The 26,657-nt window shown below is 48.3% G+C and overlaps 1 protein-coding gene across 3 annotated transcripts in view; it reads left to right on the forward strand.

Moving 5' to 3' along the window:
* Positions 1 to 26,657, forward strand: part of LOC132445751 (Kv channel-interacting protein 4-like) — a 99,318-nt gene that overhangs the window by 20,382 nt on the left and 52,279 nt on the right. The gene's annotated exons all lie outside the window — the stretch shown is intronic.

The following is a 26,657-nucleotide window of genomic DNA, read 5'->3' on the forward strand; positions in this document are numbered from 1 at the left end:
GGCGGCCAATGAACCCGCTGACAGCGCTGTGATGTACGGCGTCTCCCCGGTTTGAAGAACTGCCTTGTCAGGATTAGTTTGTGGGTTTTTTATTGTTGAGTGTGCGTGCTTTTGTTTGCATGTTTGCGTGCAAGGTTGTGCATTTGACTTTTTTAATTTTGAAAGTAGTTAACAAGTCTTTCTTACATTTAATCCCTAATTTGTTCCTGTCATTATCCATTCAATAGCAATCAGTTTTTGGGACTGTTCTTCATCTGCTTTCAGTGTCATATCATGTCGCTGTTATTTCTCTGGCCAAGAGTGTGTGGGTGGGTCGGCAGGTGTGTGTGTGTGTGTGTGTGTGTGTGTGTGTGTGTGTGTGTGTGTGTGTGTGTGTGTGTGTGTGTGTGTGTGTGTGTGTGTGTGTGTGTGTGTGTGTGTGTGTGTGTGTGTGTGCCAGTATGAGTCTGGAAAATGTGAGCAGTAGGTGTCACCTTGGGCAACACACTGCTGCAGTTTCGTCCTTGCTCTTAAAATTAGAGGGAACGGTTACTTTCTGTGATGCACTAGTAAAGGTAACTGTTCTGATACTGATACTTAAGTCTTATACTTAAGTTATTTCTATCATTTCCTTTTTGAATGACAGTGATGCACCTTACCTAGGCTTTTGGTAAAAATGTTTCCCTTTTAGGCATACTTAAGTCCTATTCCTAGACTTAAGTTAGTTTTATCATTATACTTTTTGAATACCACTGATGCACCTTTCATAAGCTTTTGGTATACATTTGCCCTTTTCAGCATGAGAAGAAGTGCTTCTGTGACAAGCTCTTTTCTTAAGCCTCCGGTATCCTCTTTGCCCTTTGAACATCGTAGGCACTTCGTTGACTAGAATGTCAACGAAGCCGTTGACCTGACCAGGTCAGACGTCTGCGTTCCTCCGGATTAACACCCGCTTCTCTCGTGGGAAATTCAGTGCGGCACAAAGCACGGCCGTTATGAGCTTAAACAGCAGTCCACCGCAGAGCGATCTCTCCATGATATCCTCTCTTGTGTGCGTGTGTGTCCTCCCATCTCGACGGTGGGGTTCCCATTAGCATGCTAATGGCTTCTTTTGAAGAAGAGGAGGATTTCTTCTTCAGGAGGCGGTGAACACCAGCATATGCTATAATGTCCTCCTTCTTCTTATCGCCCTAACACTGTTTACTAATGGAGTCTGCGTAGCGCCTCTTTTATCAACATGGGAAGCTGCGGGGCGAATGGTGGTGATGAGATCCCCCCCCCACCCCCCCCCCCACCCGGGAGAGGAGGATGGGGGGCTAATGGTGTCTCCCCCCTGTGACCACCTGTACGAAGGGGGTTGTGTTAAGCAGTTGCTGCAGGGTGGATGGAGCTCGTTTGTGTTTTTAATGCAGGGAGATTAACACTCACCTGTAGGGTGTGAAGGACTATAATCCATTCTTTGGCCTTTTGACCTTTTCAAATTGGTTTAACCGGGCATGTGACTCAAACGCAAAGACAATAATTTGCCTTTGTCAATAATGTGTGGAGAAATGACTAAATAAATCAGGAATAATAAACTGGATATTCATGACGAATCACACTTTCTCTCCATTTGAGTCGTACGGTTACACCAACCGACATATACGCAAGGCAATACGGACAACGTATGCTAAGTATAATTGCCTATGTTATATGGACAAGTTTCGGTTTTCCTTCTCTCCGGTTGCAGTGTCTCGGTTGTCCTTCCGACCCTGAGGTGTAGAAGGAAGGCCCGGTAATCCCTTCCCCCTGACCCCATAATGCGTTGAGGTCGAACCTATACTGTCTTTCCAAAAGTACGACATGGGGAGAGAGAGAGAGAGAGAGAGAGAGAGAGAGAGGAGAGAGAGAGAGAGAGAGAGAGAGAGAGAGAGAGAGAGAGAGTGAGAGAGAGAGAGAGAGAGAGAGAGAGAGAGAGAGAGAGAGAGAGAGAGAGAGAGAGAGAGAGAGAGAGAGAGAGAGAGAGAGAGCGCGCTCAGACATGGGTCTCAGACATGGGTCTCTTCTATCACAGTGTATTACTCTCTGAATTAACAGGGCCCACTGCCCCTTCAGACTTGGTTGGGGGTTGGATAATAAACACATTATATTTGCTTTGCCCTGAGGGTAAGGTGCTGGTTGCCATGGATACCAACAGGTGATTGCGGCAAATCTTCCAGTGATGATGAGGAGGACGATGAGGATCACACTCTTTTCAAGCCGTCGTTGTTTTTCAAAGACCACCACCTTAAAACACAATATTCATTTATAAATCAAGTTAAATGAAGTTTTACGTCGTTTAAGATATCTTGTCATGCAATTAATCCTCAATATTGATAATTATATTTGCCGACTTGAGTGTGACTGGCGCAATCTGCCAAATCAACTGATCGAAGCCTATGTGTATTGCACCCTCTCACTTGATGCTCCTGTATCACCGACATGCTGTATGTCTCTGCTCGGTACAATAAAGCCGCCAGCGTTTCCTGATCTTTTTCATTTCCTGTGGGACACGAGCCATGTCCCATCATGCCTTGCTGTGTCTCCTACTTCCATAAGAGCCATCTGCCGTCTTCTATTGCCTGTCAAGGAATAAGGATAGTATTGGGAGGAATTCATGACCATCCCGCGTCACTGTAGCGACAAACCCTCTGTATTTACCACATCTGCAGAATCGCAATGACCAATCCTTCGTCCTCTTCGACTCGGCCAAACCTTAAGTGCATCTTCACAAAGCATCCCATAATAATGCATCCGTGGACCGCATTTTCCCCTCACAGCGCCAACGTATGCAGAGAACTGGGCCATCTCTTCCGCCTCTGTGAAGTTTATCGCCGTGTGTATGCACAACTCACAAAACGGCGGTTAATGTGGGATCAACGGATGACAAGTCCGCTGAAAATGGATGTGCGACGATATTCCAGTGTGTTTTATTGTCGTTGTATTTTTTTGTTGCGTAACTGCGTCTCTACTTTACTGTACTCGGAGAGGCTTCCCAGCCCAGGGGGTGGAGGGGTTGGTTCAGAAAAACACGTGTGTGTGCTGAGTCTGGTTACGTATCTGGTCATTGCTCTGTCGGAAACTCTGTCGCTTACCTCATGAACTGTTGACCCAGGGAGAGGACGGAACATATGCCATGTTTGTTTTTGTGTGGTTTAGTTTTGTGTCAGAGAGACGCGGAGCTTCCTTTGCACACGTCAGCACTTGTGCTATTCAGTATCTATTAAACCGCAGCATGGTCTCTCTCCTTCCCGCTCGCTCTCTCTCTCGCTCCCTCTCTCTCGCTTTCTTTCCCCGCCTCCAATCTCCAGCAAACACTCTGAACACTGATGAGAGTGGAGGAAAGGGAGACTCAGCAGTCACCCCCACCCACCCACCCAGCCCCAACCCTCGGGTCCACTTGGTGTGGTCTCCGTCGAGACGGGGGGGGTGTGATTTACGCTGCTTATTGTTTCTTGTCAGGATGTAAATATCTCGGTTACAATCACCCCCATGCGGTCTGCCGTAAACATTCTCCCGACCCCGCCTCTTCGTCCTTGTTTTATGTCACCGCGCTCGTGTCCTGCGCGGTCCCTTCTTCCGTGTCGGAGCGACGTTCCCGCCATTCCGACGCTTTGCTTCCTCGCCGATGTGTGTGGATGCGACTGGCGGGTTTGCTGTCATGTCGGGCCAGCACCAGTGTGTCTGTCTGTGATCTGCCCTTCAGTAGCGCCCTCCAAGGCACCAAGGGGCTTCGCTCGGCCCTCGTTTGATCGTCTGCCCTGAGCTGTGGGGTCGAGGTGACTGAGTCTGATTTGGGAAAAGGAGAACACTGTACGATGGGAAGCGTACAGCGGGAATCTGTCCTTCGACTGGAGGCTAGCGGTGAAAAAGGTGCCCGTTTACGTGGCCAATAAGTGGCAGCAAAGGATTTATCAGTTTGTTATTTGTCCTTTATGTGAGGAGATTTGTGTTGTTGTGATATTGGTTTAATGTTAAGCCTGCATGTTACACTTCTTTTGGCATCCTTTGTGGAATAGTTAGATAAAGTTTGTGGAAATTGTAATTTCATTGTGTGGATTTTCCGGGCTTCTGTCTCGGAGATCTGAACCTTTCCTTGGCTAAACTTTTCCCTTCTCCCGATACCAAAGCTTTGACTTTCCTCTGAGCAGTTTAGCCAGCCCCTATTGATTCCCAGTAATTAAATTCCATCTGTCGATTAATTTCCTTTTCGTCAGGGGAGATTAATATTGCCCTGCCTATGTTCTTTATCGTTTAATGATGAACGATCGCGGTGTCTTGTAGCCTGCAAATTATTCTGCATTATATGCCGATATATCCCATCCATAAACGCCTTAATGGCATTTGTGGTTGGCACAGTCATTGTTCAGAAGAGGGCCTAATGAAATGTTATTTTATTTTAGACGTCATTGCGGACGAGGGCTGGACAACCTTAGCTTTGACTTTAAAGGCGTCTGTCCAAGTAAAAATAAATAGATTTGAAACGCAACAGTTATATTTTACTGCAATACACTTTTAATATGTTGTGTTTGACACGGTAAAAGTGACTTGACCAAACAGGGTTGGCAAGATGATAAGGTGTGACTCGACACAGAACGGACAGGCAGAAGGAGTCTCCGTCCATCCGTCCGTCCGTCTGTTCCGTGTCAAGTCACACCAGACAGACAGCGAGAAAGACGTGCACGGTGGCCCCCTTAAGCTCCGCGTGACGTGGGAGTTAGTTTTTGGTTCCTTCCCGCTGGCGTCCTGACGGCCATTAGGCCAGGTCATGTTCCACCTGGCCCGTCCCGGCGGGCGCTAGCTCCGGCCGCATAATCCCCGAGCAAACACTGAATATTTGATACCCAGAAGGCAGCCTGGGTCGGCATCAGGTCGCGGGACGGGAGTCCCCGTCTCACTGCCGCCCCGGGAGCTCGGAGCGGGAGGCTTGACTTCTTGTCTGTCCTTCTGTCCGTCTGTCTCTGACCGTCTGTCTCTGCCTGAAGTGGAGCTCTGCGGTGATGAAGTGAGTGTTCTCCCTGCTGGGCGGTGTTGGTGAACGTGAATCCACTCTGCATGAATCCATAAAAGGGGCGGTGAAGGACTGGTTGTGCTTGCTTAGTACGGCGCCATGGTGGTTATGATGAGATTTTTTTATTGATATCAACTTTGGTTCAACTTCAGCAGTTCTTACACACAGGAAGTCGACACCTAATCAAGGAATCTACGTGTCCCCCCCCCCCCCCCCCCCCCATGGTTTTTAATTTCAGCTTCGCTCAGCAGTGGCTCCTAAACTGGCTCCTAAAAATTACTCGTGCCGTCGCAGAAAAGAACACTCACTTTGTAATCGGGCGTGGATATTAATAACGTTAAAACCACATTGCATAGCCGTCCCTTTCCACAGCGCCTTACCTGTGATGCAGCCACTCTCATTACCAAGAGTTTTGTTTCAGTGTCAAAACCGCAAGGCCACACGCCCAGATCCCCAGTGTTGATCTCATTTCTCCAAAGGGTTCGACTGTACACTACACACTCTGCGTTTTAATTGCCCCCAGGCCGGTTGGACGTCAAAGTAAACTAGGCCAGTGCGACTGAAAGCCAGAACATCCACACCACAATAGGTATGAAATGTCTTTCAGAGGCGCGGTTGGCGGGGCAAGGTTAGTAGGACAATCAGACAGCCTCCGTCCCAGATGAGAGACGGTTTATTCATGCTAGACACGCCGCTGTCCCCAAAACCCGCCCTAACCTCCTTTCTGCTCCCCTTCAGGGAGGCTGGGGTGCATACGAGCAGTCCTGGGTCTCTGCTCTTGGCACTGTGTTAGTTTCGGGGATAATGTATTCGTTTAGAGGCCGTTCCACTGACATCGTGGTCGTCGGTTCTGGAGTGGAGCGGCGCCCAGTGTCTGATGCCAGGGAGCCCAGCTATCAGATAGAGTTTATCGCCCTGGAAGTTTGCTCATGCAAGGCTTTTATTTCTTCGATGGCTTTTTCTACGACATGGGCGACTGCAACACAGCACTAACTGTAGATAGATATTAAATTAAGAAACGTTTAAAACAAGAAAAAAATGCAGGACATTTTTAAAGTAGATTTGTGCGTGGGGTCAAGTCGACAAAACATAAATTAAAGCAATCTGTAATCAACAAATGTGCCTGAATGACCTATTTATACAAACATATTTGCATTCGTCACACAGGCTTTTCTCTCCATCTAAAAACACAAGTCTTCCACAATCTGCTGCACTCTTTCAGCGTGCGTCCAATTCCAAGCCTCTATGGTAGACCCCCCCCCCCCCCCCCCGCTGTAAACAGCCCTGCTCGAGCCAAACCTGACCAGCCAAACGAACATTATCTATTCCAGCAGGCCATGTGTCACTCATAAACCACACACGATGGAGGGAGAGAGGAACGGGTGGCACCAACGCCGTCCTCTCTCCTCCCGTCCTCTCTCCTCCCGTCCTCTCTCCTCCCGCCCTCTCTCCTCCCGCCCTCTCTCCTCTCTCCTCCCGCCCTCTCTCCTCCCGTCCTCTCTCCTCTCTCCTCCCGTCCTCTCTCCTCTCTCCTCCCGTCCTCTCTCCTCTCTCCTCCCGTCCTCTCTCCTCTCTCCTCCCGTCCTCTCTCCTCCCGCCCTCTCTCCTCTCTCCTCCCGTCCTCTCTCCTCCCGCCCTCTCTCCTCCCGTCCTCTCTCCTCTCTCCTCCCGTCCTCTCTCCTCTCTCCTCCCGTCCTCTCTCCTCTCTCCTCCCGTCCTCTCTCCTCTCTCCTCCCGTCCTCTCTCCTCCCGTCCTCTCTCCTCTCTCCTCCCGTCCTCTCTCCTCCCGTCCTCTCTCCTCTCTCCTCCCGTCCTCTCTCCTCCCGCCCTCTCTCCTCTCTCCTCCCGCCCTCTCTCCTCTCTCCTCCCGTCCTCTCTCCTCTCTCCTCCCGTCCTCTCTCCTCCCGTCCTCTCTCCTCCCGTCCTCTCTCCTCCCGTCCTCTCTCCTCTCTCCTCCCGTCCTCTCTCCTCTCTCCTCTCTCCTCCCGTCCTCTCTCCTCCCGTCCTCTCTCCTCCCGTCCTCTCTCCTCCCGCCCTCTCTCCTCTCTCCTCTCTCCTCCCGCCCTCTCTCCTCCCGTCCTCTCTCCTCTCTCCTCCCGCCCTCTCTCCTCTTTCCTCTCTCCTCCCGTCCTCTCTCCTCTCTCCTCTCTCCTCCCGTCCTCTCTCCTCCCACCCTCTCTCCTCCCGTCCTCTCTCCCCCCGCCCTCTCTCCTCCCGTCCTCTCTCCCCCCGCCCTCTCTCCTCCCGCCCTCTCTCCCTCTTCCTGTACGGACCGTGACCCATGACCCCGGGGTTGGGGTTTAAGCTGGGCCGCGGCCGTGTAGTTCCGTCTGGACCTGTCTGGCGCCAGACGGCTTTGGATTCACTGAGGCCGTTTGTTATTCCCCAAGCGGCCGGCCATCGGTCAGTCTCCCGTTTCTAATTCGGCGTGTTGGGCGTCAGGCCCGAGCGTGGCACGGATTCCTGCCATCCCCTCCCTCCTCCCTCCCTCCCTCCCTCCCTCCCTCCCTCCCTCCCTGACTGACTCCCTATCTCACTTACGCACTCACTCCTTCCCTCTCCCTCCCTCCCTCCCGACCGCCCATCTCCGTCCTTCCTTTTCTTCCCTCCTATCGCCCTCACTCACTGCCTCCCTCCCTCCATCCATCCCTCTCTTCCTCGCTACCTTCTTCCATGTCTCCCTTCCTCCCTCCCCCCCGGCTGACTAACTACCTATGTCCCGACGTCCTCACTCCTTCCCACTCTCCCGCCCTCCCTCGCTCCCTTCCTAACTCCCTCACTGTGTCCCTCGATCCCTCACGACCTCCCTCTGTTTCAACCTCCTTTCTGTTCTCTCTCTCTCTTCCTCCCCCTCTACCTCCCTCCCTCCCTCCCTCCCTCTCTCCCTCTCTCCCTCCCTCCCTCTCTACCTCCTTCCCTCCCAGCCTCGCTCTCTCCCTCCCTCCCTCCCTGCCTTCCTCCCTCCCTCCCTCCCTCCCTCTCTCCCTCCCTCCCTCCCTCTCTCCCTCCCTCTCTACCTCCTTCCCTCCCAGCCTCCCTCTCTTCCTCGCTCTCTCCCTCCCTCTCTCCCTCCCTGCCTTCCTCCCTCCCTCCCTCCCTCTCTCCCTCCCTCCCTCTCTCCCTCCCTCTCTACCTCCTTCCCTCCCAGCCTCTCTCTCTTCCTCGCTCCCTCCCTCCCTCCCTCCCTCCCTCTCTCCATCCCTCACCAGCACTCTCCCTGCCTGCAGTGTGTCCTGGCCCGGTAGATGTGGGTAGGAATACCTTTGCCTGGGGGCAGCAGCACACTGACTGAAACTTCTCCAGTGTGGCTTGCTTTCCGTGTACTTCCCTCCTGATGTGTTCCAGTCCACGGGCAGGAGGAGCCGTGGGTTAGGCAAATGAGTGGAAGGAGAAAGTGGGCACTATTGCGGGAAAAAATAATCCCTGCACCCACAACTTCAGTTTTTGTTTTTATTATTTTTTTTATTCTGTGAATCTTCCTCTTTACTGGGAATATTAAGATGAGTGTGTGTGTGTCTGGGCTTACACATGAACTATTCTCAGAGGATGTTTCTCAAGTTATTAACTTTTCACAGCTCACCAGAGTTGTGTAGTTCGAGGGGATAAAACACCTTTAATAAATGATGGAGCCATGCCTTCAGTTTTCTAGTTTTTACAATAATTGATTTGAGAGAAAGATGTAGCTCCTAAGGCCCTGTGGAAGTGCGGGTTGTTCTAAGCCTGCCGTATAGCGAGCTCAATGGGTGCCATATAGGGAGCACAATGGGTGCCATATAGGGAGCACAATAGTTGTCAAGAAACCGAGAGGTGTCTAGGGGGTTGGATATCTGTATGGGAAATGTAGTCCATGGTGCCTTTAAAAGATATACAGTCTATACATTTCTTTGGAAACTGATGGAATGCAAAGAAAACGAAGCATCTGTAAAGATGCCCTGGAGCTACCTCAACGTTTCCCTCAGGCCGAGTGCAGACGGTTCGATCCAACAACGGACAGACTGCATAAGTGTCGGGCATCCAAAAGAGAGAAATCGCAGAAGTCCAGGGCTTCTCTGAGCTAAACCCTCGCCCCCGGCGTCGGTCCACCGGGGAGTTGACGGCCGGTCCTTCTGGGGATCAAAGGGAAGCCAATTGAATCCAGGTTTAATCCTGCCCTGCCTAGCGCTTCCACTGCAGCAATCCCCTTTGTTCACGATTTGATGTCCTCACCTCTTTTACTGAATAGACCGATTCGATTCGGAATCCCCCCCCCCCCCCCCCCGTCCTTTTCTCCACACCAAGAATCTTTGGACATTTTGGGAAAGAATTGAACTCCCAGCTGCGAGTGTAACGTTTGAGTTAAGTTTGAGCAAAAGTGTTCGAACTTCAGTTCTGTACGTTGAAAGTCCCACACCGCAGGTTTAAATGCCAGAGTGTATTCTTAGTTCTCATCCTGTCCTAAAGAGCTGCTCCACAATCGCAGCAATTAGGTCCAGACTTATTAATTAAATGGAAAATGAGTAATTACATAATGATGAGGTTGTCTTTTCAATGTCACCCTAGGGTGTGAAAGGAGTGATTACCACCCCCTATGTGCAGGGAGTACAGCGAAGCAAGGTGTGTGTGTGTGTGTGTGTGTGTGTGTGTGTGTGTGTGTGTGTGTGTGTGTGTGTGTGTGTGTGTGTGTGTGTGTGTGTGTGTGTGTGTGTGTGTGTGTGTGTGTGTGTGTGTGTGCCATTGATGTTAGTACGTCAAAAGCCTGATGGGGAAGTTATTAATTTCCATTAGATGTTTAAAGTAAACACACACAGACACATCGAGTGGCATTTAGAATTGCAAAGGTTTTCTCTTTCTGCCTGCCGTTTCATGGCCTTGAACAGCATCAATCTGTTTTAGAATCACAACCGCCAATCTTCGTAAACGCTCTGCTGCCAATCTGCCTAGATTCTCCACCGCCAATCTGGTTGAATTCTCAATCTGTAAATCAGGTTAAATTCTCCACCACCTATCTGTTCAAATTCTTAGCAGCCCATTGGCTTTTTACACGGCTTGTGGCCATCCCCCCCGCATGTCAAATCCAACACCCCCAGACCAGCCCAGGCCGTAATCAGTTTCCTTATTTGCACTAATGTTGGTAAATGAGGCAGCCTTTTGTGAAGACAGAACGACCGGGTTATTTTTAGAAAGTAACCGTTGGAGGGCATGTTTCATTCGCAGGACCCAAGAAACAGGCCTGAAACTCTGGGCATTGCTGTGAGAGAGGAGGCAGAACGCGGCACACTCACTCTACGAAGCTATAAGAACTCAAGAGATGTGTAACGTTTAGTTGTTAATGGTCTCAGGGCAGGATTTGTGTTGCTAATCAATGGGGGTTATTCCCTCCAATAATTGCATCATTGGCTTTGTTTCGCTTTTGTTCTTCTGTTCTGTTTCTATACTGGCACTCCCCTCGTAAATGCACAATTAAAAGTTCTCTCGCTATTGTTCTGTGTTTGTTAAATAGTTCACTTGGTGGTAATGATCGTTTTGGTGGGCTTGATCATTTCTATCCATCTGCGTTCTCCGTTCAGACTCTCAGACACTCAAACACAGACCCGTGTCTCCAGCAACTCTTCCAGCGGTGTCTTGTGTTGTCTGGGACTGTGGGACTGTTGTCCCCTCCTAAGGGCTGATATGCTGTGTCATGTCCGGTACGCTTGACCTCCTCGCCGTGTGATGTCTTATCCTGTATAGGCAGTGAACCAGCACAGGGATTGATGCCGTTGGTGTGTGTGTGTGTGTGTGTGTGTGTGTGTGTGTGTGTGTGTGTGTGTGTGTGTGTGTGTGTGTGTCTCTCTCTGTGACAGTGTGACTGTCTCTCTCTCTGTTTGAATGTGTCTCTGTGTAGTTTGTGTGTGATGTGCGTAGACTTTGTGTGTGTGTTTGTCTCTCTGACTGTCTGCGTGTGTCTGTGTGTGTGTGTGTGTGTTTGTGTGTGCGCGTGTGTGTGTGTGTGTTTGGTGTACTTTGTGTGTGTGTGTGTGTGCGTGGTCTTGTCGTCTCTCGTCCATGGATTTCCCGTCTCTGCTGCAGTGGTTGATCTGCACCGTGCCTAATGCCTCTTCAAGCGGTAGATTGCTGTGCGTTCTGCCACAGACAAGCCTTCCTACTCGTGCTCCTCGTCTTAGAATGTGTTTTGTTTATAATTTTAACGATTCAATCGTTCGGAGGCTTTTCATCCGAGCCTGGTTCATAGCGAGTTAGGCTCCATCCTCATAACATCATCATCATACGTTATTAAAGAGCCGACGCGGGGTTTAGACACATCCTTCTCCTGGATGCTAACTACTACACTATCCTGCCCCTAACGATAATTGCAAAAAGCTAATTGCGTAATAAAAGTCTTCTACTCCTCGACACACTGTAAGATGGAGATGAGGCCTCTTTGCTGCCTCTATGCCAGCCTAGGGGGGGATCGATGGGGGATACATGGCTCAGAGGGGGGTGGAAGTGGTGTCATTTCCCTTATCACGGTTGTACGCTGTGCAAACAAGTTGTCCAAGTGCCCCCGGTCCCATCGCAGTGATGCAACTCGCTGGAAAGGCAGCATACAGCGTGGCCACCAGTGACATGACTACCTATGTAGAGGCGCTTTATTGACACTGCGACGGAGGTATGGTCGGTCGTTATGTTTGTTATTTTGTTCCTCGGGGACGCGCGGTAGGACGTGTAGGATATGCGTCTCGGCTGCGGTGTCTCCGATTGAAGAGGCATCGCGTTTTGTGTTGAAGGTGGGATTTTGGACTTGCGACATCTCCGTGGATACGAGCGACGGTTGGTGCCAGTAGAGTGGGCCGGGGAACAATGTGCAAGAGAGCCACACTGAATGTCATCATCTCTGGCAGGGAATCGGTGTATCAGGGATCTCTTGGTAGCATATCACTGGCTGCAACGATTGCGGCATATATATAGAAGGCTTTTTCCTCTAATCTCAATTCTCTCATTTTCTAATGTATTGTTTGTGTGTCAAGTTTTGACATACACACACGCACACACGCACACACACACACACACACACACACACACACACACACACACACACACACACACACACACACACACACACACACACACACACACACACACACACACACACACACACACACAGATCTATCTGTCACACACTATCAAATAGGGAATACAGAAACTAATATGCATGCACATTAATCCAATTTATAGAATAAAGCCAATGAAAGCAACTCAATGCATAGAGCAATCTTGTTATTCGAAAATATTTATTTTTCAAACAAACAAAAATCTAGAATCCTGGAGGCATCACTACTACGGTGCCTGTCGCTGGATTCCTTGACGGCGTTTAATTCTGCAGTTTCCTCTCCCCGACTGCGTTCTGCGCGAGACAACACTTGTGCGTGCAGTCGCTGGAAGGTGGCTGCCGCGCTCGGCTGCTCTGCCACCCGTGTGCCGTGTTGGTACGCAACAGCGGCACCGGGAATAATCATCACCCCCAGTGCGCTGCTTAACTCGTGCTCGCCCATGCTTCCACAGTTAGCGGGAGTCTGGGTTGATTTAGTAGACTTGCTTTGCTCGTCTTCTCACCAAATAAGTAATTACGACACGCTCATTGCTGTAGCCGTAAGATATATATCAATCCAATATCCATCCGTGTCTCTGATGTTCAGTCAGATGTGCATCAGTAGGTTTTTGGTTTAGGTTTTGTTGGGGGAAACTGGATGGGCAGCGTCTGCTGCAGAGTCGAGGCGGGACGCTGGATCTAGTTTATTATGTTCCGTTTGGAAGATGCAACTGTGTCAACGGGGGACTCGTCTTGGGCGATTTGAAGAGCGCAAGGTGTATGGAAGTATGTCAATGCCCTCATTACCTTCTGTAAGCTACCAGAACTGAAGAGTCTGCAACACACTCAACCACTTTAACCATGTTTGCGTGCTACCTACCGTATTTCTCTCGCTTTGTCTCCGTCGGTTTAAAAAATTTGCTTCATGGACATGATGGATAAATTATGTTGAAATCCTGATTCTGGCAGATTCTGGTATGAAAAGAGCAGAAGCTCCAGAGCGGGCTGCACTGCGGCCATCCTTGATTAAATGACACTTCGCCCGGGGGTGGATTTAAGGATCGGAGGGCGGGTGCCAAATCTACTGCAGAAACATTTCCCCCAGCGGCGATAAAAGTGGCGCCGTCGCTCACTCCCCGTGGCGGCGGCGTCACGGACACCCGCTGGAGACAGAGCGGTGCGACTCCTCCATCGCCCCCCCCCCTTCACCCATCCTCCATCACCTCCCTGGTGCAGTGTCTGTCAACACCTGGGACGGGGTGAACAGGCAGGTGGGGGGCGGGGGCGGGGGTGGGGGGGGGGGGGGGGGTGTTGAGCGATGATGTTAATCAGTATTCGAATCGGTGTCGCCAGCGTGTGGCGTTTACAGCGGATGAATGAACTGACAAATGTTGTGGAGGCCAGGCGAATACGTTACACTATCCCTCATCCACGCGCCGTTAGGTGTGTGTGTGTGTGTGTGTGTGTGTGTGTGTGTGTGTGTGTGTGTGTGTGTGTGTGTGTGTGTGTGTGTGTGTGTGTGTGTGTGTGTGTGTGTGTGTGTGTGTGTGTCAGTGTTACAACATAACATTTCTCGAATCGAAAATAAGACATCTCGTCCTTTTCACTGTTGTGTAACGATTTTGCGTGCTTTGTCATTACTGCCTTTTCTTAAGTCACTTTGTCGTCCACTTTGTGTCTCTCATAACGTCCTTGACAAAATACAGAAATTGAATCATTCACTTAAAACAAACTAAATATCTTTTTATTTTATAGATCATATATCACTCTTTCCTCCAGTTGTGGTGGTGTTTCTCCATGTGGTCACGTTGGTAAAGACGGTGGGTCGTAGTGAGCGAGCATCATCTCAGCTAAACCCCCCCGCCCTCAGGGTCTGACTCAGCTGAACCACATGCCTGTTTTGGGAGGCAGTTGGGACAGGTTTCTATGGTTCCCCTTTTCTGTCGTCTTCTTCTTATTGCCCCCCCATGGGAACGTTTTGACATGATGCAGCAGAATGCAAATGGCCCAAAGTGCCGTTTAGGAGATTGTGTGTGTGTGTGTGTGTGTGTGTGTGCGTGTGCGTGTGCGTGTGTGTTTGTGTGTGTGAATACAGTAAAGGAGTGGAAAGCGCCGGCTTCTGATACGACAGCACCCATGAATCATCCTTGTGGGTGTGTGTTTCTGTGTGCGCGATGTGTGTGTGTGTGTGTGTTGGGCGGGGATAAAGCACAGCTAGGTTTCTCCAGGTATTCTTCCGCGCTCCTGCACATTTCCCCAACCCAAGTCACAGCAGTTTCAATTTAAATGCAAAGCAACATGCAGTGTGAGTCTTTGTGTTTACCGTGTACAGCTCATCCCTTAGCCGGTGTGTAACGCTCCAGCCACAGAGACCCCGACATTCTCTCTCTCTCGCCCTCTCTCGGCCTCTCCCTTTGGCCTGTACTCACCCTTGGATCCCATTGACCGCTGTACTGCCTCCCAGCAGCTGGTTGATCCATCTCATTTGTCCATAATGAGGATGGATGGTCTCTCGCTCTATCTCTCTCTGTCGCTCTCTCTCTCGTGCCTCCCCCTGGCTGCCACCCTCCTCTCCTCCCACCCTCCTCTTCCTCCCCCTGGCTGCCATCCCCCTCTCCTCCCACCCTCCTCTTCCTCTCCCTTTAACTGAAATGTATCGTTTCCTCCCCACTGTTTTCTCAATGTCTCCCGAAGCGTCTTGTTTGTTATGCTTCTTCGCCAGCTTTTTAAGAAGGGAAAACTTTGATTGGAGCCGCAAGGAGCTAAAGTTGCTTGAGGACGAGAAAGGGATGGTCCTCATGAATCCTCACTGATTTGAGGATTTAATATTCTGAGGTGGATGTGGTTCTTTGGCCGGATGTTCACCATGAGCTTTAGAATCCAACGCCATCGCTTGCGTCCAAGCGATGGCGTTGGTTCGGTGTTTTGTCCCGGCCAAACCAAATGCCAGACCCCCAGGTCCCTGCAGCGACGCTGGTGATGACACCTGCTGGAAATGACATCACTTGGCACCCTTCGGTGCCACTTTCCAGAACGGAAAGGGTGTTCCACCAGAGATTGGGACATACCCTGCGGTGCCTGGAAACTCGTGAACGTGTTTGGCAGTGTCCCTCGTCTCCCGAGTGGTTAGCCATGTCGGTAACGGCTGTAGAAGCATACAGTAGCCTACAGCCCTCGTACACAACCAGCTTCCTTTTTATGTTTGCTTTCCTTGAATGGAGAGGAAGGGGGACGTGGGGAAACTAAATCGATGCGCACCGGGCTGCTCTAGCTTCCTAGGCGGAGGGGAGTTGTGGCCTCGCCCTGTCCAGCTCAGTCAGCATTACGGCCATGGAGCTGTCACTGAGACGCGGTGCACCAGTAGATAGCCTCGACGGGAAGCATCTAAGGGGTCTGTCCTCTCACTCTCACTCACTCACTCACTCACTCACTCACTCACTCACTCACTCACTCACTCACTCACTCACTCACAGTAATCATGGCTCTCTATTCTATCTATCTGTCAAAAAAGCTTAAAATCAATGAGCTTCAATATACGTATACATTTAATTTAAGTTATTCGCAAAGCAAAAGCATACTTACCAGGGAACTGTATCATTCTTAACAAGTCAAGCTTACAACAGGGCAGAAATGTAATCCAAAGGAAAAGGTCCTTTTAAGCGAGGGGTGAGTATCAATGCACGTCAATAGAAACAAATCAATAACGGACAGAGTGCTGCCATGCTGGCGAGCTGTAACTGACCGTCCCTGGTGGGAGGTAAGGAACACTCGGTGAGAGGTGTGATGTGTGAAGTCATCAGAGGATCAGAGTGCTCCGACTCGACGCAAAGAGCCAGGAAAACGAAAGCACGTGGGGAGCCACTCGGGGCTTTAGACTTGACAAAAAGAATGTTTCAATCGATATTCATTATCGACGGGGAGCAAATGATCACCAGCGAGGCCGAGAGAGGTGTCAGCTCGTTGGTTTGCGTCCGTGTTTTTTACCGGTTGTGGCTGAACCCCCAGAAACACTTGGACGAGGTGTCGGCGGATTGTGTCGTTCACCTCTGCAATGGAAGGAATGTAAGCTCGAGTAATGGTCTTCCAGCAATCCTTTAAATGAAGCTATTGCCCTATAAAGTGGTGCCTGGTTGTGTGGAGAACAAGGTTCTTATTTATAGCCAGCAGAGCACCATCGTGTTTGTTATATTGCCCTTCAGAAGTGCTGCACCGATAATCCAATGGCTGTTTGAACGGTAGGAGATCACGTGGCGTTCGTTATTGGTGCCTTCAGACGCCCATTACCGTTATGAAGACAGACTATTTGTTTCACGATTATATGAGCTGCCAAAATGAATCCATTTGGCTAGAGGCCCACACACAACCAGACTTATTGGGGGCCACTGATTGACCCCTGGGGCTACCCAGGAGGATTCGCCGTGAAGAATGTGTTTAATGTTGTTACCAATAGATACCGTTCCTCGTGGATGTGAGTTTGGGTTACGATTTTTCTCTATATCTGTGGTTGAGGTCTCAAAGGACACACCAGTGGCGGTGTGCGGCTGCACAGATGAAATGAAGCGGGGAACGAATGATCTTCTGGTTGTGTATACGTATCTGGTAGGGAACTCGCCACAGAGATCAGGTTATCCAATAAGAGTGAGCTATGCTAGATGTTCATGGCTTCAAAGGTGATGCCGTATGCGGGGATGAAAGCATTTGATCGCAGGTGTATGGTAGCTTTTTCTTTTTCTCAATGTCATCCGAAAGGTTGATTGCATATAAACTAAAGTATATCTCCTCGGAGAATACAAAACACGATCTCACCGTCTCTTGCTCCCCGATTAGCGCACATTTCTATCATGCACCAAAATGAATAACATGAATGAATAACATCTCACGGCTGCAAAGGAGTCCCTTTGCAGCCGTGAGATGTGTTAGACAGAGAGAAGCGCGAGATGCCCAGTGGGGACCGCAACTGGAGCAGCACAGCACCCACACAAAGCACTCGAAGGACAATGTCACCACAAACAAGCCCCCCCTCAGGGGGGGCTTGTCTGTCAGGCCGGAGACCTACCGCAGTGTGGAGTTTCAATCTGGTGGCCTGTCTAGATTACTGTGCCATGTTTGATCCCGGCATTGTGTGTTTGTGTTACTGTGTGTACAGTAACTGGATACACAGTTGGTCTGTGTGCATACCCGTGCCTCTCCTCGTACCAGCCCAGGGTTGCCAACAGATGTCTGTCTGTCCGTCGGTCTGTCTGTCTGTCTCGAATGCTAGCTCACTCTATCTCTCGCTTTGTCCCTGTCTGTCTATCGCTCTGTCTCTCACTCTCTCGCTTTCTCTGTCGCTCGCTCTGTCTCTCGCTCTGTCTGTCTTTCGCTCTATCTCTCTCTTTCTCTCTCGCTCTGTCTCTCACTATGTCTCTCGCTCTGTCTCTCGCTCTGTCTCTTTCTTTCGCTCTATCTCTCTTTCTCTCACGCTGTCTCGCGCTCTGTCTCTCACTCTGTCTCTCTCTCTGTCGCTCGCTCTGTCTCTCTTTCTCTGTCTCTCCCTCTATCTCTATCTCTCTTTCTCTCGCTCTGTCTCTTGCTCTATCTTGCTCTTTCTCTTTCTCTCGCTCTCTGTCTCTGTGTCTCTCTCTGATTGGGAAAGGCTTGTCAAACTCTGTTGAACTGGCTTTAGTGATCACTTGAATGGCTCATAAAAAAAAAATAGACTTTGCTTACATACGGTGTGTACCTAAGTTTACAAATATAGATAAAGGTATGAACATATGATAATAAAAAAATACAGAAACAATCAAACCAACCTCAATCAACACAAAGAAGATTTAAAGCCTGTATGATTATGTACAGATATGATCATGTCTTCTTCAGCTGCCCGAAGACTCTAGTTTAGCAACAAGCCATTGCCTTCATCTATTAGGCTCTAACACAAACCAAGCCTATGTTTGTGTTATACATTCTCAAATCCCTATTCCCTTTTTTAATACCAAACTAATATTGTTTTCCATAACTCAATCAGCCGTTTTTCTTCTGTTTTGTGTTGTCGCTAGCAGCGGCGGCGCCGCTATGCTAAATGATTGCACCGTCACCCTCAGCTTTAATAAAGAGGCCCATTAGACATGAGGCATGGCTCTCCTGCTCTAATGGCCGAACCCCCAGCCAAGAGCAACCACAATAAACACGCCGCTCTAAAGATAGCCGGCGTAATGCGATGAGGTCCTCTGTAAACATGTTATGATTTATCCCTTAATGTGTTGGGTTGTCACGGCAGGGGCGAAGATAAAAAACGAATCGTGTTCACGGCGGGGTTTTATCCTCGAGTGAAGTAGCTGACTGCGTTGTCTCGCCGACACTCGATGGGAAATCTTTTTTAGGGGTTTATTCTGTCATTTTGATGTGTCGTTAGATGTGATGCGCTTTCAAACTGCCAAAATCGTCTTGTACACCCGTCGTGTTTTTCGGAGTAGAAAATTGTCTGGGCTTTTTCTGCTGACGTGGTTTCATGAGTGAGCAGCAGACGCCTCTGGTAGAGTACCGAGAGAAATGGAGGAAATACTGTTGGCTTTTTCTTCTTCCCTTTGGAAATGGACCTTCTTTATTGTTACTGTAATATTGCGTTATTGGATGTATTCTGTTTTTTGTAATGATTATGAATGGCCGGTCAAATTATTACATGACAAGATTAGTCACATAACCAATTTGCCATTTACACAGTGAATTCAATTAGTACGGTAAATTTAATTAAACGGCTAAATATTTTGTGATGCGAACAAGAGAGTGCGTCATAAAACACTGTCAAAGTGAGGGGGTGGGCTGGCATTTTTAATCAAGATATTCACGCCATATGACCCCCCCCCTGACTCAACCCAATCAAACACACACCAACCGAAACATCGGTTGGTGTGTGTTCGGTTGGTGTGCGCCCTGTCAGGTCCATGTCGAAGTCTGACCCCCGTGGCCCTCGGTGACTACCCGACTGAAGACGCCCCAGCTGTACGGAGGACACCCTCCTCCTCGCCCACGAGGACTTGTCCTTCAACAACGCAGTCGCTGTCTGCTCTGGGGAGCCGAGAGAGGACTCTGAAGGCTCTGAGGACTCTGAGGGGGGGGGGGGGGAGGTTGGGTGTGGATGTGGTGGTGGTGGTTGGAGTGGGGGGGAGGGAAGGTGGGAGGCTAGAGCTCACTAATGAGAAAGCGAGAGGCCGGGCACGAAGCTTTGGATATGGACACCGGGGGACCTCTGCCCGTCTCACGAGTCCAACTGCTTAGCGCTCTAAACGCCTTTATCTGATGGGGACCGGTGAACGAAGGAGGTCTGAAATAAGGTGTTTAAATAAACGTTTTTTCGCCGTGAATGCGACTCTGCTGCGGAGATAATGGTGCCCCTATCTGACGCCAGGTGTGTCGCTATATGGAGTCAGCTCACATGCGTGGGACCTCTCTGATTGGGTCCCACGGTGGCTCGGTCGCCGTGGTGCTCGCCATGATCGAGCATCACAATGACTGATTAACCGGGGAGTGAAGAACTGTGTGTGCGTGTTGCATTTATTTTTTTCTGCACACGCCAGCAGAAAACCTCTGCTTGTTGTTTATGCGTCAACAGTTTCCATGAGAAAATGATGACGATATCCAGACATATGGCCGTTCGTCTCCAACCTTGCAGGAGTTTCCATCTGAAGGCTGAACACTGAACATGATAGCGTCTCAGCTGGGGTGGCACACAAAACATGAGGTGCTGTGTTCGATTCCCGCAGGGTCACAGCCCACCTTGAGATGGTTGGTATCCCTTAATCATCTCACTATACTTCACTGGAAGCCACTTAGGATGGGAGCATCTGCTGAAGGTCTCGATGATGTGTGTGGGAGTGTGTGACCTCACACAGTACAGAGCCTCCTGCACATTGGAGTTTGTTCTGAAGACCAGATGGCCGACAGTGTCTTCCCTGTGTTAGGCGACCTTGAAACCTTGCTTTCAAACACTGTTTTTGATTCTCGGTTTGTAGGGGTGCAACGGATCACAGAGCTCACGGTTCGGATCGGGTCACGGTTTTTGTGTCACGGGTCGGATAATTTTCGGATCAACAACAACAATAAAGATAACAAGACAAATGTGACCTTAAATAAAATCTTCAACTGTGTAAAAACAAAATAAAGTGAAAAATTAGGTAATAATCCTGCTTCCTTTAAGCATGGTCAATATTTAAAAAATGTGCTATCTGAGGCATTATTCCCTCTTCTTTTTAACATGGATAGGATAGTAAATAATCCCTAACCCTGGATTTACAATTCAGGATGTCTGCATTGCCTGGGGAGAGTTTAGAGTCTACACTCTCCCAAGGCAATGCAGACATCCTTATCTTCTTTTTTTTAGTTTGGTAGCGAACTACACTTTCTGTGGCGTTTTATTTGGCATTTTGTAAATCCATTGATTTCGGTTCGGAGACTCATTGCTCATTGCAAGGGGGGTTGGTTGTAGTCTTTTCGCTCGGATCTAGCCCTACTGTTGATACGGAGAACCGAGCGAAAAGACTACAACCAAACCTAAACACGCCCGGTTCCGGTTTACGTTTCAATGGGATTTACGGAACGCCAAATAAAACATAACAGAAACTGTATTTCGCTACGATACTTGAAGATGTTGTTAATACCGGAATTGTGCTCTAAACATGCGCTGATCACGTCAACACACAACTTTTTTTTTTTATCAGCCGATCCACGGATCACTTGCGTCCCGAACCGTGATGGTTGATCCGTACGGTTCACGGGAAACCCGTGAACCGTTGCACCACTATCGGTTTGGGTGGTGTTGTGAGGGTGGGGTCGTCATTTCACTTTCCCAGATTCCCCTAACGATACTGGACTGTGGATGGTTTGGGTTTATTGGACAGTTTGTTCTTGTTTTTGAACCGAGTGATTGGCTGGTATTTATTGTTCGTTTTGAGGTTTGACTGCTTTCTAGGGATTCTATTTAATTAAACTTTTAAGCAGGAGTTTAAAGCTAGTTATTTTGCAAAAATATGAGACTAACATAGACTTGCACAAAGAAACTCATCCATAATGGCGATAAAATCTGCTTCAAAAGGAGAGTTCTCTCATTAGAATGATCTGATGAACTTCATTTTCTTACGGTGTGATTATTGTAGGGTGCATATACCACCGTCTGAACCCTCAGAAGTCAAGTAGTAGGAAGTCTCCTCACGTACGTCTGTGACCGCCCACCACTTCCTCCACAACCCGTCCCACGTCTCATCCATGCACCTTGCCCTGCTTTGCAATCCAACACCGTTCATATCTCCCCCCCCTTCAAGAAGCCGCTTCCTATCTTTTCCCATTAATTTTGATGAATGAGAATAATACAGTTACAATCATTCGATTTATTACGTTTTTATGGCAAACCGATATCTGATGCACGGAAATGTTTTTAAATGAGTTTACAGTTTCATGCTTGAGCCAACAGTGTACGTTGTGCAACATGTGGTCTCATTATGGGATGTTAATAATTGATTAGAGGGTTGTGTTGAAATGAAGGAGGGTGTGATGATAGAGTTGAGTGTGTGCCACACACACACGCACGCACACACACAGTAGGTGTATTTATCATGGGATCCACATGTGAGATGAGCTTGCTCAGTGTCTGATGGACGGATCTTGAAATGCGACGTATTGATTTTTCTGGGTGATACGGCCCCGACGTGAACCAGGAGTCTCATTCAACCCTGGTCCGTCCTGGACAGTGAAGTGTTGGAAGGCTGTCACCTTCCAGCTGTTCGTCAGCCCTGGGGGGCCGGAAATCACCGCAGTATTGACGGGAATTTCCATTCCATTCGTCAAATTCCGTTTTCGAGGAGCCGTCTCAAGGGAAGGTTAGTGTCACGAGCCGGTGACAGAAAAGAAAAAGGGTGAAAATATTCGCAACTAGAATCAAATGGGAGGCGTTGGCAGGCCGAATCCAATTTTATTTTATGGATGAGATTTGTTTTGGTGCGGTGTGGGTGGACAGCACGAATCCTATTCAATCTGAATCTTTTCAAATCCGATCTGGATTTCTGGCCGGGGCTTTACGATGTGACGAAAAGATGGAAGCAAAAGGAGACTGAATGAATAATTATGGCCTGCAGGACTTACTTACAATACTTAATCTATTCTTATGATTCAGGGCAGAGCAGCACAGCAGAGTTTAGTATGCCGCTGGTTAAGACTGAAAGCTGCATCACCACCAACACCAATGCAGCTGTACTGGAGACTGGTTTTATAACTACGGTGTGATTAATCCACCAAGATAAATGGTCCCCCTATGGTTTAAAAGCCACAAAGGCCATCTCATCACGCGTCACATGTACCGGGTTCATGCCTACTCAGGCCTCTCGCTTCCCCCACGTCGCCCTGGGGGTCAGTGCTGGAGCACGGTGGTGATGAAGAGGATGAGGATGATGATGGTGGTGATAATGGGTTTAGAATCACTGCCTCAGCGAAAAGCTGTAAAGGAGGCCGTCCGTCCTTCTGTCAGAGACTGATGGCTCGGCAGCCTCCCTTATAAACGGACGACCCCGGGGTCGTGGGCCGATCGGAGGGTAAGCCCCTCTCTGTAGGGGGTCTCGCTGAGAGGGGGGTGGGTCTAATGCTGCACCCAGGGTGTCATTTCTTTTTTATTTATTTTGCGGAGAAGAGTTTCATAGAGTGGCCTTGATCCCTGGCTATGAATAAGGGATCTAATTATTTGCTAGTTATTTCTTTGTCTGTTCTTTGGACACTACTTTTGTACAATTAAAATTGTACAACATTTAATTATCAAGCACTGAAGTATGACTTTGCCTAAACGGCCGTTGTACCTGTACACACGTCATTTCTTGATGGTTTCCCCGTTAATATCGTGCATAATTTGGTAGTCACAGGTTGTTAATTAGCGAGGGATTACTGTGGTGATTCGTCATTACTAAGGAATATCCTGTACACCACTCCAACCCGGACCTAAGAATGACTTGACAGAGATTATACGTTTTATGTGCATAAACAATTTACGGGTAAGGGGCCTGCAAATATGAAATGTAAGAAAGTTGATCATAACATAATACTAATAATAGACTGTACTCGGCTGTTTTTGTGCAAACAAACACGTGTGTGTGTGTGTGTGTGTGTGTGTGTGTGTGTGTGTGTGTGTGTGTGTGTGTGTGTGTGTGTGTGTGTGTGTGTGTGTGTGTGTGTGTGTGTGTGTGTGTGTCACACTATTCACAGTCTTCTCTTGTGTTACTGTGTGCAGGGTATGGAACTAATTTGATAGAATGTGTAAACAGCAGGACACACAGACACACACAGGGGGGGGGGGGGTAGATTCAGAACGAGTGTAAACCTCTCTGACAAGTCGAAGGGTCCGGGCCAGCACATCTACAAGTGGAACACAGAACTGCCAAAACAAATATCCTCAATATCCCCAGAGTCGTCCAGACCCTGGAGGAACCCATGTCCATTGGTTGAATCTCTTTACATAACGCGGCCAATAAATAATCAATAAGCCATGACCAAACCACGTGTTTGTTTGTATGTTTTAGGACATTAATATTAACAACGGCTCCTGGCTTTAACATGGCACCCGTCATTCCCTCAGAGGGGGGTCCGGCAGGGAGGGTCTTCGTCCGATTCAACCGTCAGTTCATTTTTCAGACCAGGTGTACGTTGTCCGAGGTGAATGGCGCCGGCCGTCAACGTGGCCTCATGGTTCTTTGATGAGGCTGGAACCCAAGCTGGTTCTGTTCCATAGGGCGCCGGCGAAGAAGCGCCCGTCAGCAGAGCTGTTGGTTAAGCTGTGGTGAGCAGGGGATTAGGTTTGGTCCACTGGTTTTGTCTTACTGACGGGAGGATCACTAACAGACATTTCTGACCTCAGTGACATGAAAAGAGTGGCCTGAATTTGACTTAAAAAAAAAAAGAAAAGATTTGTATTGTAAGTACAGTCAAGTTAATTTTTTTCTTTATTTCGTGAAGTAGAACAAAGTGTCCTTGATTTGTATTTTTGTTATGAATTGTAATGAGTTCAGTTGGCCTACTTGGGTACAAAGGAACTGAAGTAGACTCCAGCCATGTTTAGCTATGGGCAACAATTATATTATAATTCCTTTGGTGTTGAGAGTGTGTGGTGAAAAACCTGTTTTCAATAGCTCTTCATCTCCCTACTTGTGCTGAGCATATCTCAGAACAATACTCCATCATGTCGAGGGTCCTTCACTAATGCTGCTACAGAACATCTGTAGCCTTGCTGTGCTTTGTTACACAACTCACAGTTTGAGTGGCACGGAGCTTGACCAGTCAGGGTAGAGCACCGCAAAGAGGGTGGGTCAAGCAGTCCGATACGTACAAAATACATAACAGTGAAATGTTTTTGTAGATTTATAAATAACTTTTCCTTTTTCTCTTTCTCTCTGCCGATCTGTGGCACAAAGATAGATTCCTTAAGTGGAGACCTCTTAGTGTGGTTCACATTTAAACAGGTCATTTAGGGCGATTGATGAAGCGACTAAACGCTGAAGGAACCTGTGCTTCAGTGAGGGGATTAGGCTTAGCATTTGGTTACACGTGCTAGGTCTCCTTGAGAAGACCACTTTCCACATTTAGCCAATGAGGAGATGAAAGGAAATCCATCCTTGTGCTCTCTCGAAAGGTAATGAGGTGTGAGAAGGCTCAATGTTACATTTTCGTCGCGACGAAGAAGCATGTTGTCCTAAAAGCATGTTACGTGGCTAGTATAGAAACTAATGAGATCTCCGTGACTCTGAGTCTCCCATCATCTTCCAGTCCCACCTCAAGACCCATCTCCTCTCCTCCGCCTACACCTAGATCAACCACCAACCCAAGTCCCATCAACTTTACAGTTTATTGTTGTGCTCCTATGTAAAGCGCTTTGAGTACGAGAAAAGCACAATATAAATTGAATTTATTATTATTATTATCTCGCGTGTTTAGAATTTCAGTTGGTCGAGCTAATGCTAACTCTCTGTTGTTAGTGATTGGGCGATCAAGCCAGTTTCGATGACCAGGTGTGGACAAATGGACTTGATTGTAGGGCGGCAAACGAAGACCGGGTAAAACAAAGACTGGGTCCACCATCGTGGTGGAACGAGATCCCTGTCTTGGTCAGGACCATAGAGTCTCTCACCGGCTTCCACACGTGACTCAAGACTCTGTTGTTCAGAGGTCACCTCTCCTGGGGAGAGTTCATGCCTTAATAAAGAATATTATACATTCATAATAATGACAGTGCCCTTTGTCCTCATGTACACAGACTCGAGCGAACATGGTCCATTTTAAAATAATTGTTGAATTTGCAACCCAACTGGGCAAGCTGATTACCCTAAGTAGACTTAATTGAATAAATGTTCAAATGCTCACGCTCTAAATAATTTCCAACACGGGCAGACTAAGCCAAATCCTTTCCCTATCTCAATAGAGAATAATTAGGGTAGTTGTAGTGTGTTGATAAAAGTGTTTAGTGTTTAATGTTTGGGATATTAAATGGAGAGGAAATATTATTTTCGGGACATTTGAGGCTCAATTGAAGGGGTGTTAAATTATGCTGCCAGTAAACATTTTGATTACTTTTTTAAGCAATATCTATAATCCCAAATAACTGCAGCAGTTATATAACTGCACTTTTCTCAAAGAATTATAATGGTTGCAAACAAATTCAAAATCACTTACATTGATATTTTATCATAAATAAAGTCCCAGGTCTCGCTCCAGTTGTAATATTTACTGCTCTGTATGAATGTAGGTAACGGCTAACGTTGCTTAGGAAATTGAAAACAAACGCACCTTTAATTTCCCTCAAGGCAGTCTTGTTTTTTTAATGTTTTGTCTGTTGCGCTCTAATTGTGTGCCTCTAGTTTCTGTTGGCTTCCCTCTCCTGTAGTCAGCTTTGTTTTGTAGGTCTTTTATGGTCAGTTGTACCACAGCAGTGCTAAATTAGCTGATGCTTCCTATTCATGTCCATATTTTCTGCCAATAAAGCTGCATACACAACAGATATCCAAAGACATTGTGTAGGGTATTTAGGGGCAGGTACAATGCATGGGTGAGTAGGGAAAACTGCAAAATGCTGGTTATGCAATATTCCAGAATAAATTGTGAGTAGGTAGATGTGTAGGATGCATATGGGTACAGACAGCAGGAAGGACAGAGCTCTTTAGATAAAGGTTTACATAGCCAAGAAAGAGGGTTACTCTGGGATCGGATGAAGTGCTGCAGCCTCATCTTAACTGCAGACTGGATCACAACGACAATGAAACACTTTCAGATTGATTAGGGGGCAAAAAAGTTACACCTGATCAAGCATCTATCATCTAAATGTGCAGCTTCATGTGCGTTTGTGTAGAAAATTCTAGAATACCTTTACGTTGGTCCCCTGGTACACAGACTAGACTGTTGGTTTTGACAGAAAAGGGCAAAGACAATTTGCGCTGCAATCTGATGTGCGACCGAGCGAGCGACCCAAGCCTGGTCCCGTCTCCGGGCCGGGGGGAGAACGTCTCTCTCTCTCGCCGCGCTGGAAGCCAATCGGAAGCGGAGACCTCAGCCAGGGGACGGAGGGGCCAAAGGTTTTTTTGTGCACAACGGCCTCCGAGG

This window comes from Gadus macrocephalus, chromosome 17 (genome assembly GCF_031168955.1).
Source record: "Gadus macrocephalus chromosome 17, ASM3116895v1".
Classification (NCBI taxonomy): domain Eukaryota; kingdom Metazoa; phylum Chordata; class Actinopteri; order Gadiformes; family Gadidae; genus Gadus; species Gadus macrocephalus.